The sequence below is a fragment of the Euprymna scolopes genome, chromosome 19 (assembly GCF_053919585.1).
Source record: "Euprymna scolopes isolate OS-2025 chromosome 19, ASM5391958v1, whole genome shotgun sequence".
Classification (NCBI taxonomy): Eukaryota; Metazoa; Mollusca; class Cephalopoda; order Sepiida; family Sepiolidae; genus Euprymna; species Euprymna scolopes.
Genome location: NC_136500.1, coordinates 399496 through 420000, shown reverse-complemented (window position 1 = coordinate 420000; position 20505 = coordinate 399496). Strand labels below are relative to the sequence as shown.

Sequence of the window (20505 nt, the reverse complement as noted above, 5' to 3'; positions counted from 1 at the left end):
ATGCACAAATTAAACGCATCTGCGCATTTTATTTATTTATTTATTTTTTTAAAATAAATATAATGTTGTTTTTGCTGTTTTTGTTTGTTTTTGTTTTTTTTTGCATATATTGCATTAAAGATGCACACATACACACAAACGCACACACACACACACACACACGTACAGTGACGTGACGTACGTACACCTTAAATGTTGTGAAATGAAAACGAGCGAGATAGAAAACCCAATATTATCTAAGAGAACGTATAATGAGTGACGATTTACAGACACTGACAAAACCGGTAGATTCCATAAGAAATAATACCCGGGTAGGAAGAATGGGTAGCAGAGAGAGAGAGAGAGAGAGAGAGAGAGAGAGAGAGAGAGAGAGAGAGAGAGAGAGAGAGAGTCTTTTAGTCTTAGTCTCGTAGAATATGTTTCCAAAGAAAACTTGTTAAGGGTAAGATTCCGGGTTTTTTTTTTGTTTTTTTTACATCGTTTTCATAGTAAACTCCTTTTTTTTCTTTTTTTCTTTTTTTTTTTTTTTACTTATTTGAACAATTCTTCTTATTTTAATAGTCCTGATTCTTTTTTTTGTCTTAAAAATAAAGTTAAAAACTGGATATTAACCAATTAATTTTCTTTTTTTTTTCTTTTTTTTTGCTTTTGTTTGGATTTTCTTTAAACAGTGGCGAAGAGTTTTATTTTTAAAGTTATAACGAAAAATTCTCAAAACATTAATAGTAGATTTAGCGCATTCCAAAAACTTTATGTCCAACTTTGTGGTCCTATATAAGGAATTAATCATTGACAATAATTGTGATTACTCCGTTTGTGGACATTATCTGCTTAGTGTCAGTGACGATTAAGTACACACACAGATACTGACAAACTCGGGTATATTTGATAAAAATGTCTATCCGGGTGTCAAAGATAAATAAATGAATATCCAGTTATGCTATGTTTTATAAATAACCAACCACGCCTACAAAAAGGTCGATGTACCGTAAAACAGACTAATGAAACAAAAAACGGAAACTTTGGCTTTTGGGGGTGATTTTCTTTTTTTCAGACAATGAAATAATCAGAACAGGAAAGGAAGAGAAGACATCAAAGAAGTGTTCATCTTTCTTTTTCTTCAAGACCACAGTGTAGTATCTGTTCTGATGCTACACTTTTTACGTTTTCTGACTGAGAAAATTTTTATTTTTGTTCCTATCCAGAGTGCCCCATTTTGGGGAGCTGGATTTTCCCTACATTAAAAACCTCGTAGGGCGGCGCCGGCGGCAAGTAAATAGGAATTATTAGTTGACACAAGAAATTTCGGTTAAAGATGCATACACACACGCACTGATCAATTTTTAATGGAAAATCAAAAACGACATCCTTAATGATAGTAATACTCAGAATAAAAATTAAAAAGACGTTGCGGGGAAGAGCAGTTCGTCATAGTCAGTAAATCCACACGATGTCCCCTCATCTACGTGACAATAGTAACGGATGAAATAGAAGTTTATCTTCGCGATTGTTATTATTTATTATCCATGACAGGGCTTGATACTAAAAAGGAAAACAAATCTCTTAGATTTCTTTTGCTTTTGTTGGGGTGGATGGGGTGGGGGATCAATGCTTTTTTTTGCTTTTTTTCTAAATTATATTAACACAAGCAGTTCAATCTTCCTTCACCATTATATATATATATATATATATATAATATATATATATTTTATAATAATGAAAATAATATATATCACTACTCTCCTCCTCCTTATTATATAATTCGTTTTGATGTTTGCATTTTTTTGATGTTTTCACACGAGTGTAAATTAGTCGAAGGTTCTATACTTTTTCTTTTAATATTTACTACGGCGATAATGGTAAAGAATTCAGAAACGCCGCAACTACCCGTCGTAGCTGGATATTACTATCGCTACTATTACACAACTACTACTACTTCTATTAATTACCATAAATTCTCATTACTACTACTATTACTACTACAACAACAACAACAACAACACGTATCAATAGCATACTAGGTACTACTACTACTACCACCACCACCACCGATCACTTGTGTGTATTACTACTTACTATCGGAAGAGTTTGTGCTTGTGGAAGATAGTCGACAGATCGATTTTTAAATAAGTCTTTTTAAGCAAAAACAACAGTATTTAATTGTCACGTCGAAAATAGTAATATATCCAAACATTACTAACATTTAGTAGAACAACTGCTATTGTGTTTTTAATAATAAAAAAAAGTCCATGCTACGGTCTTAAAAAAGTCCGCCATTAACGTGTCAAAAAGGGAGATAAGTATGTCCCCTATATGCGCAATCTTCAAGGTGTTCACATCTAGAGAAAATGCAATTTCCCCAATTTTCCGTAAAAATTACGTTTAATTTTACTCGATGAACTTTCGTAATTTTTGGATATATTACTATTTTCGACATGACGCCTGCGAATAAAATATAAAAAACTCGTAATTTCTCTTTTTAAAGTGGGTTGTTTATTTTCTTTATGGAATATACTTCCAAAAATAAACTATTAAAGTTGTTTAAAAAATAATAGAAATATTGTTTTTTATTAAAAAAAAAAAAAAAAATAGTGTTTACAAAGTGCCGGCGCGCCTTCATGCAGCCATTTTTTTTTTTTACGTATGAAATCAATTGAATTTTACGAGTTCAATTTTTTTCAATTTTAAAAATTTTAAAATCTATAAAATTTTTTCTATTGGTTCAATTTTTACAATATTTGCAGGGTGAATGTGAAATTTTATGCTCTTTCCAATAAACCGAGTATAATATTTTAGACAAACGTTTTTTTTTTTAAATTCATCCCCCCCATTTTGAAATGTCTATTAAAATTTAAATAATTAATTTACTCACCAAAGTTTTATATATATCAAAAATTGAAGATAAAAGATCAATAAATAAAATATTCTAATTTAAAACAACAAAAAAGAAGTGTTTTTTTTTTAAATTTACCTGTAAAGTCCAAAGTGTAAAACCTTTTTTTTTTTTTTTTTTTAGAAAAAACACATTGATTTTTTTAAAGTGAAAGCTCATGTTATGCTTAGAAGGTTAAGTAAATATTGGACGCTGATGACAATTTTTTCTATTTCATTCAATATTTTCCTTTTTTAGATATTAAAAAAAAATCACTTGATAAAGAAGAAATAAAATATATTAATCTAAAAACTCGTGTTTCATTAAGAGAATTAAAAAAAATCGGTAGAGTGTTTTTTTTGGTTTTTTTTTACAAGCAAAAACTGATAAGGGAATGTGTTAATTTTTTATCTAAGGTGGTCCAAAAATATTAATTTTGGTTTACAGCACACAATAGTCAGAGACATAATTGTAGCGCTTCGAAGCCACCGAAAGATAAACGCGAAAAAAATCAGACGTTTGTCTCCCTTTATTTGAACAGTGAAAAACATCTGAGTTCGCGTTTTTTTGGAATCCTTGTTTAAAAAAGTATTTTATTTAAAAAGAACATGGAATATAAGTATAAATATGGATAAATTCTTAACAATGAACAATGGAAGTACCCATTGAATAGTATTTTTAATAGGTAAGTGATTTTATGGAATTTATATATATTTTTTATAATCGAAGTAAGTAAAATTTCGTTGATTTTCTTTAAATCTTTTTTAAAGAAAACCGATTTAAAAAAACAAATATTACATAATTTGCTATTAAACCTGTTATTTTTTTAAAATTTGGTTTTTGCTCCTTTAATTGAAAAGAATTAGTGTTTGAATTACATTTTTCAAGTAGTTATAAGCTCTCTAGGGCAATTGCTCTTGACATATCAAAGGCCTTCGATAAGGTATGGCGTAAGGGACTACTTCAAAAGATTTCCAGCTACGGTATTACTGGAAATGTTTTCTCAATCATTAAATCATTTCTCTCCGATAGGCTCATAAGAGTAGTGGTTGATGGGCAGAAATCAGAGGCCCTCAATATTAATGCTGGAGTCCCTCAGGGATCCATCCTGGGCCCAACTCTTTTCCTGATCTACATCAATGATTTCCCAAAACACATACTTAAATCATTCGTTGACATCTATGCTGATGACACGATCATCTATGAAAACACATCCAAGGCCGTAAATGACAAAGTTCTCTCAGATTCTTTCTCCTCTGATCTTGAGCGTGTGGTACACTGGGTGAGGGGGTGGCTGGTTTCTTTTAATGCATCTAAAACCAAGCTCCTATCTTTACATCATCAATGCTCTGATCCCCATCTGGCATCAATTGAAAAGGATGGCTCTTGTCTAGGGGAAACTCTATGTTTTGATAAACTTCTGGGCTTGACCTTTACTCTTAACCTGAAATGGAACACATACATCAAGTCAGTTGCCAAGGTCGCTGGAAAAATGGTAGGATCCTTCTACCGCTCCAGAAGATATCTTACCCCTGATGCAATTCTCTATCTGTATAAAAGCCAAGTACGTCCAAGGATGGAGTACTGCTGCCACATCTGGGCAGGAGCTGTTAAAAACTGCCTATCCTGCCTTGACAGAGTACAAAATAGGCTTCGTGGCCTAGTGGGTGATGCCCTTTTCTTTTCCCTGCAACCTCTCTCCCACAGGAAAGACATTGCAAGCCTGTTTTCGTTTTATCGTTACTACCATGGCAGGTGCTCGTCTGAACTCCAATGGTAGGATCCTTCTACCACTCCAGAAGATATCTCACTTTTGATGCAATTCTCTATCTTAAAAGCCGAGTTCGTTCAAGGATGGAGTACTGCTGCCACATCTGGGCAGGAGCTGCTAAAAATAGTCTATCCTGCTTTGACAGAGTACAAAATAGACTTTGTGGTTTAGTGAGAGATGCCCTTTTCTTTTCCCTGCAACCTCTCTCCCACAGAAGAGATGTTGCGAGCCTATCTTTGTTTTATCGTTATTACCATGGCAGGTGCTCATCTGAGCTCCAACCTCTGGTCCCCCCTTGCCAATCTTTCACGATAAACACCTGCCTAGCTGAAACCACTGTCAAAAATTTTCCCCACTCCTTATCTGCCAAAATCAAAATGTAGATTCCATGAACAAAGCTTCTTTCTTAGAACTGCACGCCTGTGGAACTCTGTTCCACTTGCCTGTTTCCCACCTGACTACAACCTGGATGTCTACAATTCCAATGTAATCAAATTCCTGATGAACTGCCCCCTAAGTAAGACACTTTATCAAATTTCCAACACTAACGTACTGTACACATAATAACCCTTATCCTCGAGTGGCTTCCGGGCCTTGATAAGTTGTGACTACGTTGTAAAAAAAACAATAGAAAAAAAAGCTCCGAAAGATAGTAAGTTGAATTTGTTCAAGTTCTTATCACGCATTTCTAATGGCAGCTTATGATACACCTGGTAATGCTGTTATACTTAAAAACTCGATCTGTCGACTCTTTCTTAACAATCACAAATCTTTTTATTCCTTTTTAATATATATATATACTAGCATTTCAGCCCAGCGTTGCCCGGGTGTTTGGAGGTGTATGTTGAGCAAAAAAAAAAAAAAAGTGGTAGTAAGAAGGCAGGCTCGAACCCGTACCGCGAAGGAGGAAAGGAATGGGGAAAAAACGTGACATCTTTGCTATTACGGCCACCGCCAAACCGGAAGTGACGTAGTTTTAAATTAAGGCTAGACAATCGAAAAGGGGGGATGACTTTCGACAATATCGGCGAAAAAAGCGACCTCTCCCTGTAGAAAAGTGCCCAGTTGAAGGTGAAGAAATTGATGTTTTTAGCCAATTTTTCGATATTTGTTGTCTGAAAGGTCGAGCTTAAAAGCGATACTTATCTTGTGAAAATCCGTCGCCTTTGTCGAAAGTTTTAGGCAGACATGCAAACAAACATACATACATTTAGATATTGGTAGCTCAAATTTTCGACCCAAATCGATTAAAAAGCTTGCCCTATCTCTGAATACCCTTTATGTAAAATTTCAAATGTTTAGACCAGAAATTGTCTGAGTAATTTGGTAGAGACCACAGCGGTCAATTTTTTTTTTTTACTTTGACCCCTATTATGACCACTTAACATTTATTCTATTGGTCTCAAATCATGTTATTATGTTAGATCCATGTTCAAGGAATCTATATCTAAAATTTCAAGTGTTTATACCCATAATTGGCGGAGTAGTTTGGTAGAGTTCTCAAAGGTTAAATCGTTGGATTTTGATCACTTAACAGTCAAATTACTCTCCGAAAACCGATGACAAAGATTTTCCGAAATCTCAGTACCCTGCATCAAATTTCAAGTCTGTAGACTGAAAATTGACAGAGATATTGTGTAGGGAAATGTACACAGACAGACAGACAGACAGACACTTTCACTTTTATAGATATAGTAGCATTATATATTTAATTATTATAGTAAAACAATAATTATATATATATATATATATATATATATATATATATATATATATAGAAAGAGAGAGAGAGAGAGAGAGAGAGAGAGAGAGAGAGAGAGAGATAGATAGATAGATAGATAGATATATATTTAAACACATATACCTACACAATTGTATTACGGATTTTTCGAAGCGTTCTAACCGAGGTAAGCATAGATGGCTGTTATTTACATAAATAGATAAATAAACTTCTTCACTTTCATTATCATGTTTACTACTACTACTACTACTACTACTACTACTACTACTAATAATAATAATAATATCATCATCATCATCATTAGCACTACCACCACTATTTCTTGCAATTTGCCAACATACTTGTAAGGTTAAACGGAAGAAAAATGTGCCGATGTGTGATTCAAGGTGCCGGTTAGGAGTTTTTTTTGTATTGTCACGTGTTCAAAGCTAAAACAGAATCAAAACATTCAAGATTACACACACACATACAAAAAGTTATTGTTACATTTTAAAAATTTTAAAATAACTTACTAAAACTAAATGTCATTTGGTGTCGCTCTGTACCTATTTACAATGCCTCCCCACAGGACAGAGTTAGACACCAGGGTCGTTTTTTAACGTGGAGAAAAGGTACAAAAATAAAAATTGTCTCAGTCGTGGTATAGTCGAAAGTCAGAAACAAACTAAAGCGACTTCAACCAAGACCGTCAACAGCCGCTATTTTATTGGGCCGTCGTACACCTGGTATTATCTACGTTTATTGGCAGCGGCGTTGGCGGTACTCAGATACGAGTAGACATTTTTCTCATCGACATGTCGTACGATGCGAAAGAAGTCCTATCTGTGCATAAAAGAGGTGGTCACAGGCCATAGTATGTTTGTGTGTATAGCCATCCACATACAGTAATGTTTCACTGTATCACAGCTCATCAGTGCGGCTAGACTAGCACGCATCTCTAGCCAGGGATTGAACTTAAAACCATCTAGTTAATAGTCAGCAATTCTATTCTAACCTCCTGCCCATGGAATCGGTACCCGTAAATGACCTCATCAAATGCCCATTTATATAGACACTTGCATACCGCTTTTACAGTGCTCGACCTGCTTGTTTATTTACAAACAAACAGAGAACTTTGTATTAACACTAATTAAGCAACGAGTGAAATCATTTATGACAGTGCTCTACCCAAGAAGGGGATATATATATATATATATATATATATATATATATATATATATATATATATATATATATATATATATATATATATATATATATATATACTGTTTATTCACCCCAAATAAGGCACAGTGCCACTGAGTTGCAAAGGGCTACTATTTGGGATCAGATTTGCAGGTATACAATTTGTAGGGAGTTGGGCAGGGAGATGTCTGTTCACATTACACTTTAACTTCTGCATCTCAGAGCAGTCAGAGAAGCAGGGACCCGAGGGGGAATTCCAAAGTTTAGTAGTTCGAGGGAAGAAGCTATTTAAGAAGAAGGCTTTACAGCATCTAGAGATCTCTACGGTGTAGGGGTAAAATTTTGTTACTTGCCAGGGTATATATATATATATATATATATATATATATATATATATATATATATATATATATATATATATATATATATATATATACTAGCTGTACCCTGCCACGTGTTGCAGTGGCTCAATTTGGTGTAATGGAAAAATTTAATAAAAAGAGAAAATGCATGTTTCTTATATTCTTAGTACAGCAATCCACCCCAAAAAATGATAAAGAAGGCGAAAATGAAAAAAAAATGGTACTCTTGCAGAATTTGATTTGGATCCTCGGGAGTTTCTGTCAATCATTCATGGTTTGGACTCGACCAACAATCAGTGGATGAAGCTGAACTTGCAAAAATGTTGAAACACTAAATGTTTTTTTTTTGTTGTTGTTGTTTTCTGTATACAAAAATGTGAGTTAGTAATTAATATTTGGTTGATGGGGGTGGGGGGTTACTATACACAGATTCGAAAAAGTTGTCCAAAAACAAATAAATGAAAGCAAAGGTAAGGTAAGTTACGTTTCTACCTAACTGGATAATTGTTTAGTGTTTTTATGTAATGTAAAATGTTTAATCGGCTCGAAAAACAGAAATGGTCGCGGACTCTGTTGAATACGTTAAGTTTGGGAAAGTAAGTTGAAAACTAAAAACTATACAAAACAGTGTCTGAAACCCACCGAATATATGTTACCATGACATAGGCTGGCATAATCGGTGGGTTTCTGACAGTATTTTGTATAGTTTTTTAGTTTTAATTCACTTTCTCTAACTTAAAGTAATCAACAGTGTCCGCCACTATTTGTAGCTTTCAAATACACCAATAAACACTGTTTTTCAAGCCGACTAAACGTTGCATTAAATGAAAAGGGTTTATATTACTAAACACAGATACAAAGAAGTTGTCAAAAAATAAATATATAACAAATAAATGTTATCAAAGGCAAGAAAAGTAAATGTTCTACCTAACTGGATAGGATTTTAGTGTTTTTATGTAATGTATAATCGGTTCAAAAACATTCAATGTTTATCGGTATATCTGAAAAATACAAATGGTGGCAGACTGTATCGAACACGTTAAGTTTGGGGAAATTTTGGGAAAATGAGTTTAAACTAAAAAACTATACGAAATACTGTTAGGAACTCACTCAATATATGTTACCATGACGTAGGCTGGCATATAATCGGTGGTTTTAAACTTTTGCTCGATACAGGTGACGACTTTTTAGAGTCCCTTTTAGTGATTACCTGGTTTGAGGATATTTGTACAACTAAACGGCAAATCTGCTCCAAAAAATCCGGTATTATTTTACTTTAAGGCCCGTTTCACGTTCGTATATAACGAAATATTTTATTGTAGATTTCGGTGTGCTAAAAACGAATCTGCAAACCGTTTCCGTAGCAAAAAGAAAGTTTTCATAATATTCATGAAATTACTTTTTCGAAAAGTGGGTGATCACTTTTCAATTTAAATTTAACTTAGAATGAGCACCCACTTTCTGGCCACCTGAGAGAGGGGCATTTTTTTGTGTGTTTCTTGGCTAAAAAGTTTTTTGTTTGATTTCTTTTGCATGGTAATAACCCCTGAACTCTGGGACTATTTTCCATTTCACAGCCGTAGCCTTCGTTTACGCTATGTGTGAGCATAAACGAAAGCTGTTTAGCCAATAAACATGGGAAAAAATCCCCCCTCTCTCAGGTGGCTAGAAAGTGGGTGCTCATTTTAAGTTAAATTTACATAGAAAAGTGATCGCCCATTTTTCGAAAAAGTAATTTCTTCATATCATAAAAACTATTTTTTTGCGACGGAAACGGTTTGCAGATTCGCTTTTAGCACACCGAAATCTACAAAAATTATTTTGTTATATATGAACGTGAGACGCACGGCCCTTAATGGAAAATTATATCAAAAATCCGGGGGAAAATAGTTTTCAATAAAAACAGCAAATGAATTCGATAGAAAAAAATGGATGCTATTTTTTTTCTTTCTGTGTGTTTCTTGGCTAAAAAGTCTTTTTGTTTGATTTCTTTTGCATGGTAATAACCCTTGAACTCTGGGACTATTTTCCAATTCACAGATGTAGCCTTTGTTTATGCTACGCGTGAGCATAAACGAAAACTGTTAAATATGCACTCGCGTACCAAACTGCCTTGTCAAAAAACCTTTAAGCCAATAAACATGAAAATAAATGCCCCTTCCTCAGGTGGCCAGAAAGTAGGTGCTCATTTTAAGTTAAATTTACATGGGAAAGTGATCACCCACCTTTCGAAAAAAAATTTCTTCATATCATGAAAACTATTTTGGTACTCCTTGGGCGTTGAGTTCCATGGCGACCCGCAGAATTATTTGATGGTCGTTCCCTTAGTCTCCCCCCTAGTTAAGGCTAACGCATGCGCATATAACATTTTTTATTTATTTACTTACGTGGCGGAGTTATACAACCATAACCCCCATGCGAATTTCTATACTGATAGGTTTTTTGAAATTTTTTCACTGTATTATTATTGATTGAACACTAACCAGATTATGAAAAAAAATTGAAAAAAAAAAAAATAATTTCAACATTTGAAAGGGGTACTCACTTTTTAGTTACCACGTTCTGGTAAATCAGTCACTCATTTTTTTTTTTCTTTCTAAATACGGAAGTGTCTTCGGGAGATATAAAATGGTCGCATGTTGACGAAGCAATGTATTGGGAGGCGTACGGGATGGAAAATTATTGGTAAATTTTTAGATTAGGTCCACCTCCTCAATTTTCTTTTAAATGACACCTTGTAATGGTTTTCGACTATGCTGAATACGAAAATCGTATTGAAATTTTGCAGAAATAAGTAGTTTTCAAGATATGAAAAGTTGTATTATGCATTGTAATCTTTGGCAGCCATGGTGCGTGCGCACGTAAAAAGATGGCCGCCAAAGAATACAATGCATAATACAACTTTTTATATCTTGATAACTACTTATTTCCGCAAAATTTCAATGCGATTTACGTATTCAGCATACTCAAAAACCTAGAAATGTCGTCATTTAAAGGAAAATTGTGGAGGTGGACCTAATCTAAAAAAAATACCAAATTATTAAACATTTCTCCAGCATGTTAGTGAAATTTATAATACTTTAAAAATATTTTTGAAAAAAAAAAAAACTCACCCTTCATAAAAACAGATAAATTATTGTAAAGAAACACCAACAAACTCACCTTTCATAAAAACAAATTATTTAAAAAAAAAAACACCCGCAAACTGACTTTTAACAAAATAAGTTAAAAAAAAAAAATAAAAAAAACTCGAAATTTATTTTCATAAAAACAATAAAAAAAGTCATGTTCAATCTATTTTTTTTTCTTTGAGAAACAAATATATTTCTGACTTACATATGCGGTAGAGGCTCATATTATTTTTACTTTCTATGGTTTTGATATACCGCATTTTTATTGGTTACAAAATGGGTGACTGATTTATCAGAACGTTGTAACTAAAAAGTGAGCACCACTTTCAAATGTCGAAATAATGATTTCTTTTTTAAATTTTTTTTTTAATAATCTGTTTAATTAGTGTTCAATCCATAATAATCCAGTGAAAAAAAATTGCAAAAACCTATAAGTATAGAAATTACGCATGGGGATGATGGTTGTACAACTACGCCACTTACGTTGCCTTTCGCACTTTTACAAACATTATTTACGTTAACTCTTTTCATAAATAATTAAAAAAAAAAGTAACTAAACCATTTATTGATTTGTCACGTGTACAAACATTTATTTATTTACGTAGGCTTAACTCTTTTCATGAATAAGAAAAGTTTTACTCTTTAAGAATAATAAAAGGAAAAAGTTACTAAACATTTATAAAAGGAAAAAAATAATTTCTCACGTACCTTCATGAAAAGAAGTAATTCTTTTCATGAAGGCCAGAGGAATAGTTGGCCGAAAAGTCGTGACACAACAACTAATAAAGATGAGAATAATAGTCCGCAATAAATAAAAATGGAGCTAATGCAGAGAGTGATCCGCGCTATTTTTTAAATCGTATTTCCACGTTTAATTAAAGTTTTACGATATGTTTTTTTTTATTCAATTGTAAGGTTAAAGTACAGAATAGGTACAAAACACCCTCCTATCCCCATGTTAAGAGTGGCTATTTAAATAATAACGTTATTATTTCAGCACGGATCACTCTCTGCATGAGTATCATAAAAATTAATACAAATAATACTTATCTCAATAAGTGAAAGGCTCATTTCTACCGGAAATGAAATGGCGGAAAATCTCGCAGTTATGAAAAATATTTTTATTTAATTTAATATTTTTATAATTCGCAATGTTAAATTATTTTAATAACATGCAAACATTCCTTGACTTTAAAAATAGATTTTCTGAAAATTTCAATTAAATTGGTAATGTAGAAATATGGTTCTATCGACTTTGAATGAACCAAGAATTACACACACATATATATATATATATATATATATATATATATATACAATAGGATTTTTGTGTATGTGTGTGTATTTGTGAGTTCGTTCCCCCCATGGATCCCTAAATGACTGGATCAATTTTTAAAGCATTTCTTTAATATGACATGGGGGGCGTTTATAATGAATGTTTCTAGTAATTGTCTGTATTTTTGAGATGAGTTGTTTTCATTGATTGAGTTTGTCGGACTGACTTCCTCATCTTGGTTGTTATTGTCACAACGTTTCGGCCGTTTTACCTGACGAAGGCCGGAGGGCAAAACGGCCGAAACGTTGTGACAATAACAACCAAGATGAGGAAGTCAGTCCGACAAACTCAATCAATGAATGGTTCTGTTAAGACCATAATTGAACCATGATACTTGATTTTTGCATTTGAAGCTTTAACACAAACCACTACAAAAAATAATTTTATAAAATCAACAGTAGGTTCTCTACAGTTCAATGTAAACTACAATGTATTGTGAACTTAGTCACTGCGAAAGGCGTGTGAAGCTTCCTCCCAGTGCACCGTGGTGAGTTCCTCAACAAGAGCAGGCAATTAATCGTATTGATTGAAAAATGGGCGATTTCCCGATTTTGATGATCTTTATTTAATCCTAGACAACAAGGAATCTCCCTATATATATATATATATATATATATATATATATATATATATATATATATATATATATATATATATATGCGTTTTATTTTTTATTACCGTATCTTTCTGTTAAGTTACATTATTGTTTCAGCTACTCGGCCGTTTTTTTGACCGTCTGTAGCTTCCTCAGACGTTTTCAGAAATGTTCGCTATTATGAGATGAAAGAGTGAAAGATGTCAGGGGAGTGCGAGGAGGGCGGAAGAAAGAGAGGAAGGGAACAAGGGAGGAAGGTGGGAGGTGGCGCTTGGTATGTCGGTAATGTTTTAGTTTTGGGGTTTAAGGAACTTGTGGGGGAGGGTCTGGGAAGATCATTTCTGGTGTGGCTGAGGGCATAGGGATACATGAAGGGGAAGGGGAATATGTGGGAGTGGGAGGAGGGGGGTTACTTTAAAATTCGAGTCTTAATGTTAAAGTTTTTTGCATCTCGTTGTTGACCCCCCCCCGACCTCATTCACTCTTTCACTCTTTCACCCCATAATAGCGAACATTTTTGAAAACGTCGGAGGAAGCTACAGACGGCAAAAAAAAAAACAAACAAAAAAAAACGGCCGAGTAGCTGAAACAATAATGTAACTTAACAGAAAGATACGGTAATAAAAAATAAAACGCATATTTGCTCTACAACAGTATTGAGCACTTTTTTCAGTTTTTATTAATTACCATTTCCACTATATATATATATATATATATATATATATATATATATATATATATATATATATATATATATATATATATATATATATTACATATATAGCGCAGGGAGATTCCCTCAAACTGCTAAACTTTGGAATTCCTTCCATGAGCCGGAGGTAAGATAGAACTGCTGAACTATATACATATATATATATATATATATATATATATATATATATATATATATATATATATATATATATATATATATATAATAGCAAATAGTTAATAAAACGTGTTAAAAAATACTTTGAAAAAGAGTTAAAAACATATTTAATCTGAAAAGGAAACGCTTAATAAGTGGATAGTCCTTAATCCACGGAGTTTCGAAGAAATACTTTCCTTCTCATCAGATGGTAGGAATTAGCAAAATGCGGGATCAGATTTTGCATACAAAAATTATTTGATCTGCAAGTAAGTTAAAGATCTTACTTGATAACAAAAAGTGAAGCAGAGGGAATATGGTGAAGAAAAAGGTGATTTCACGTGAATGGATAGTCTGGTGAAAGGTAAGGTATCCAATGACGGTAAAAAATGTAAGTCCAAGAAAGTTAATTTAATTTTCCATTCACACAAGAGTAAAATCCAAGGAAATCGTGTAATTGGAAGATGGTCCAAAATAATCCAAAGGGGCGAAATCCGTGGAATAATTCACAAATATGTACAAGGAAAAGGGGGAAAAAATTCAATAATAATAAAAGAAAAATGAGATATGCTTTTATACAATATTAGCAATCGGTGCCCGGCGTTGCCCAGGTGTTTTGAAGTGTATGCTGAGGAAAAAAAAACGGTCAATTTTTTTAAACTTTGACCCCTATTATGACCTCTTAACATTTATTGTTTAGGAATCAAGTAAAGTTAATAAGTTAGATCCATGTCCAAGGAATCTATATATAAAATATCACGTGTTCAGACCTTAAATTGTAGGAGGAGTTTGGTAGAGTTCTCAAAGGTCTAATTGTTGAATATTGACCACTTAATCGCCAAATTTCTGTCGAAAACTTATCACATCGATTTTCCCAAATCTCAGTACCCTGTATATCAAATTTCGAATCTGTAGGCTTAAAATTGACAGAGTTTTAGCGTAGGGAAATGCACACAGACGCACAGACACACACAGACACTATCACTTATACATATATATAAACATAAACATCATATATATAAGGATAATAGTATGCCATATATATAACAAAAGACCATTATTTACTGAAGTGAAAGGAAAACCCGGGGGAACTTTACCCAAAAATAAATCTATATTTTTTTGTGTGTATTGATAGTCTGGTACTTATACAGTTTAGTGACGACATTAAAAAATGGAAATATTGAAAAAAAAAAATTTTATTGTACGTAACTGTTATAGACTGAAGTTCTCCGAAAAAAATTTCACTTCATTTGATCAAGTAGTTTTTTTTTTACAGCGAAAAACAATGATTTATCACGGCTACGTCAACGTGGCCATTTTGGAAATGTTATTGCAGGCCCAGGAATTCCCCAAGGGCAGGTAACTGCCGTACATAGCAGAATACCTCCATTTTAGGCCAATCTAGCCCTTTTTTCCCCCCACCAGAATGAGATTTTTTTTTTTTTTTTTTTGCGAAGACAGATGCCATTTTTGGGGTGTTTTTTTTTTTTTTTAATTTGTAACAGAAGTAAATAAACGAAGTTTCGAAGTTATCCATGCGTGTCCAACTGAGCATGTTTCGAAAATAATCTCGTATAAAAATTCTTCAATCCTTTGCATTCTTCAATTTCTTTGCATATTCAATAGTATTCTTATTTAAAAAAAAAAAAAAAACGCAAAAAAATTGCAGATTTAAAAAAAAAAGAAAAAAAACGTAAAAAAATTGCAGATGTGTTGTGCGCATCTCAATATAGCGAGAAAAAAAAGGCTAGATTGCGAAATTTGGCCTAAAATGGAGGTATTCTGCTAGGTACATTTCCAAAATGGCCACGTTGACGTCGTCGTGATAAATAATTGTTTTTCGCTGTAAAAACAAAACTACTTGATCAAATGAAGTGAAATTTTTTTTCGGAGAACTCCAGTCTATAACAGTTACGTACAATAAAATTTTTTTTCAATATTTCCATTTTTTAATGTCGTCACTAAACTGTATAAGTATCAATAGTCTTATCAACACCCCTTTTTTCTATTTATTTAAAAAGAAAATACAACTTTATACAAATTCCCTAGTAGTTTTTTTTTCGGTTCTCTTATACGATGATCATCTTTATTTAACTATTACGTGTAATTATATTCATACACATATTCTATATGATTTATATTTGCGTAATATTTGCGTAGAAATGAAGAAAATCAAATTTACTGTGTATTTATCGTGTTGCCATAACAACGTGACGTAGCCAAGGACGGTAGTGGACGTGAGTGTGTGTGCGTGTGTGCGCGTGTTTTCGTGCTGTATTGTTTCGTATCTTATCAACTTCTTCGAATCTATGTGTACAGTAATACAAACCCGTTTTTCGAGCTGAATAAATGTGTTACATTGAATAAAAACACGAAAAATATATCCAGTTTGGTAGAAAAGTAACTTATCTTGCCTTTGATAACATTTATTTGTTATATATTTGTTTTTTGACAACTTTTTCGAATCTATGTGTACAGTAATACAAACCCGAAATGAAAAGACCACGAGTGAACGCGCGTTTCACATAAAAATAAGTATTTTTAAATTTTATCTTTCTAGCTTTAAAAAAAAGTTTAAAAATTTTATCAGCCGGCATAATTTATTTTTAAATATTGAAAAATTTCAGGAAAATTGATTTTTGCTAGATTTTCAAAACATTGTTTTCGTGTTGTGTACGTGTCTGCGGCTAGCACCAGAATGGCGGCCGTGATGTCGTAGGTTGGATTGTAAGATTGTGTAAGTTTCGTATTTTTTTAATTTGTAAATAACAAGTTAGAAAAAAATTAAACCCTTCCAAGATGGACAATAAATAAAGCCGTAATATTTTATGGTAAAGTTAAGAGCCTACGAACCATAGTTTTTTAGGAGATGTGATTATTGGATTATCCAATCAGAAATCGTCTGTGGCACACACATCTCTGTTTTTATAGATATATAGATAGATAGATGGATATAGATAGATATATAGATAGATAGATATGAGGGATCAAAGAGGAATTAGAGTTTTTTTTTAATGGAGACTTATTGTGCTAATAAAAAGCTCAACATATGAGATGAATTTTAGATACAGAAAAAAATCACAAGTATGTATTAGTGCATATAGATTTAATAAACATCAATTCAACAAGGGAAATAAATGAACAGGGTAGGTATAAATATTCTTTATACCTAGGTATTTCGAAGCCTAATGCTTCTCATCAGAAAAGGAGAGAGGATGCACTATTTATCACCTAAGGTATTCCCTCTCCTCTTTTGATGAGAATCATTAGGCTTGTGAAATATCCAGATATAAAGAGCATTTATATATTTATTTCCCACCCCTATTCATGTATTTCTTTTATTGAATTGATGATTATTAAATCTACTAGCAGGACCCGTTAACCGGCGTTGCCCGGTTGAAGCATGCCCCCCCCTGTAAAAAATTAAATTATGATTGTTGTTGGTGGCCAACCCCCAACGTCCCCATGTTAAGAATGGCTTTCGGAATAGACACTCCCAACCTCCTCATCTTAAGTACAGCTTTTAGAATAGACATTCTCAACCTCATCATGTTAAGAACGGCTTTCAGAATAGACACCCCCAACCTCAACATGTTAAGAACGGCTTTCGGAATAGACACCTCATTTTTTGAGGGGGAGTGTCAAAATATTTGCCCCAAATTTAACCTTGATGTTCGTTGTCAGTATACCCACCCACAAATGCTATAAACCAAAAATAAAATTGGTAGTGTAGATGGAGAGAAGTAGATTTGTTTATCATGCGTACATACAAATTTGGCGGCCACTGAATTACAGTTTATAATACAGGTCTTTATATCTCAAAAACCACTTGTCTCTGCCAAATTTAAATGAAATTGTCTTATTCAGCATAGTCGAAAACATATCACTCCAGTAGATATCTCACTGCTGGTGCACTTCTCTACCTATATAAGGACCAGGTAGTCCAAGGATGGAGTACTGTTGCCACATATGGGCAGGAGCTGCTAGACAGACTTTATCCTGCATTGACACAGTTCAAAATAGATTTTGTAGGCTAGTGGGGGATGTCTTTTTCTCTTCCCTGCAACTTCTTTCCCACATAAGAGACGTGGTGAGCCTATCTCTGTTTTATCTTTACTTTAATGGAAAGCGCTCATCTGAGTTCCAATCTATGGTCCCACCTCGCCAAACTTTCACGAAAAAACACTCTATCTGAAACTACCATCAATAATTTACCCCACTCTTTATCTTTGTCTAAACCTAAACGTAGATTCCATGAACAAAGCTTCTTTCTTAGAACTGTACGCCTGTGGAACTCTCTTCCGTTTTCCTGCTTTCCAGCTGACTACAATTTGGTCATCTCCAAGTCCAACGTAAGCAAATTATTGATTAAACGTCCCCTTAAGTAATCCAATTTACCAAATTTCCATTACTAAGATTACTACGATATTATCCCATTGACTACTGTACACTCATTAACTCTTATTCTCGAGTGGCCTCTGGGCCTTGATAAGTGGTGACTCCTTTGTAAAAAAAAAAAAAAATTAGTAATTTCTTATACAATTTCTTGACTGGAAGTTAATTCAAGTTTCGCACAATGGGAATTCAGTCATATAACGCATGAGTTCGCGATAATGATTTCTATCGAATAAACTGAGGAAATTCTCTTGATAGAGATGGATATTCGCGTCTTTCGCATCGACGCTAAACTCTGTCGGAATAGAGTGGGAAAGAGATCCCTTGAAATGGAGACGATTAAGTTACGTCAACTCAATTCAACGACAAATTGGCAACTGACTGCTCTCGCCTTTAAATTTGGCGCGTTTTTTTTTTTTTTTTTTTTTTGTGATAATCACGTTTGAATAAAAAAGGCGAAAAAAAAAAAAAAAAAGAAAATGTTCAATACAACTCCGAAAATGTAATAGAGGCTCTAGACGATTGCGAATTTCCAAAGTATTTTTCGTTCGCAGGCGGCCTCACCCGCGATGGAATACAAATGGGGAACGCAAGGCTAGTTTTGCAACACATCAACATATACTAGCCTTATGTATAATGTTGACCTTGTGGGGAGGTAGATTAACAAATCTGGCATTTGAGCTAGGTACAATGTGTCGTATCTGTCCTATCTAAAATCAGATGAAGAGAACCTTCTCTTGATGACGAGGGGAGGGGGAGAGACATTTAAAAAATTTTTGTCCCAATCCAAATTGCTTTATGGGGGATCTGGATTTCTCCCACATGAAACCGATCTTGTGTCACATCCAATTTTGAAATGAATTCGAAGATAAATCCTCTACTCTAAATCAAAATAGTCAACGTAATTTTTTTTATATTTCTTCTTCGGGTCATCAGTGTTCATTTTTATTTATGTGTGTGTACAATTCGGAATTTGCTGGTGTTGTGCTATAAGCGCGTTCGTGTGTAGACGTAACATTACTGTTATTGCTGCTACTGCTGTTAATATTTTTTAGCACCAAATTTTGTAATTGTAAAAGTTAGTTCCACAATAATTTGATCAATTCACGCGTCGTTCGAGGCTTTTCTGTGATTTAATTGTGTATTTCATTTTATTTCCGAACATCCAACAATGATTTACAAACCAGAGTTTTACACACCGGTTCCCATTCGATCACCGAAGTTAAACAACGTTGATCTGAGTCAGTGTTAAATGGCTAACCTTTTGGTAAATACCAGGTGTTGTATGTGCTCCTCGCTTATCTCGGCATTGTTTCCATTCATCCTAAATTTCTACTTGTCACTGGAGTAAAGCAGTTCCGATTTAGGCGAAGTGTGGTTGGTGATTGCGCAACCTTTCCTTCATAATTACATGTGCAGTCACCTCTACAGAAGGTATCCATTGTCTCTCGAGACTGAACTGAGGTAATGAATATACGAAGTCATAGTTCTTGGATGATGAAAGCCTCTTGCGTATAATGGAAGATACAAAGAATGATTGAAAACTTGCGATTGAAATATTTAAAATTATTATATTGGAAACAATCAATGTAGAATTATCGTGCTATGCACAGAATCATGTAACTCATGACGACATGGCATGAATCCGTTACTGACTACATTATAAAAGCGCAACACGCAGCCGGGAAACTTAAAACAATAGGAGAAGAAAGTAAAATGCAGATTGTTGTATAATGAACCAAACGTAGACAGACTGGCAGTTATGGCCAGTGCGATATAAATTAGGTTGACAAGAAGGTTCTTGCGGAATTTTTAATTTTGATTTCAAATGATGTATTTTTAAATAAGTTTTCGTTATAATAGCTTTACTTTATATATCATTTTAAAGAGCGTTTTTCGCTCTATCTAATCATTTAAATTACCGTTATTTTAAAATAAGTATGTCTTCTTTTCAGAACGTTGAATAAAAGATAGAAACAAGCAAATTCTTTTCTTATTTCGATTCAAGCTAAGCTGAAAAGGTACTGAAACAGCTCGCGATATCAACGAAGTGTTTAGCCCAGAAACCACTACTGAACACATAGTACAATGGGTTTAAGAAATTTCGTAGCAGCGACGAGACTCTTGAAGATGATGAGCATAGTGGTCGACCATCGGATGTTAATGACGATCAATTAAGAGTCTTAGTTGAAGCCACGCACAACTGTTCGAGAGCTGGCCAGTGCGGTATATAAAATTGAGAATTCTGG

General features: G+C 33.6%; 1 protein-coding gene and 1 long non-coding RNA gene across 3 annotated transcripts in view; one reads left to right on the top strand and one right to left on the bottom strand.

The window, feature by feature from the left end:
* The window catches only part of LOC145303397 (proline-rich protein 5-like), a 493349-nt gene that overhangs the window by 212078 nt on the left and 260766 nt on the right, over positions 1-20505 (bottom strand). The gene's annotated exons all lie outside the window — the stretch shown is intronic.
* Positions 1-20505, top strand: part of LOC145303399 (uncharacterized) — a 231680-nt gene that overhangs the window by 120337 nt on the left and 90838 nt on the right. The window lies entirely within an intron of this gene.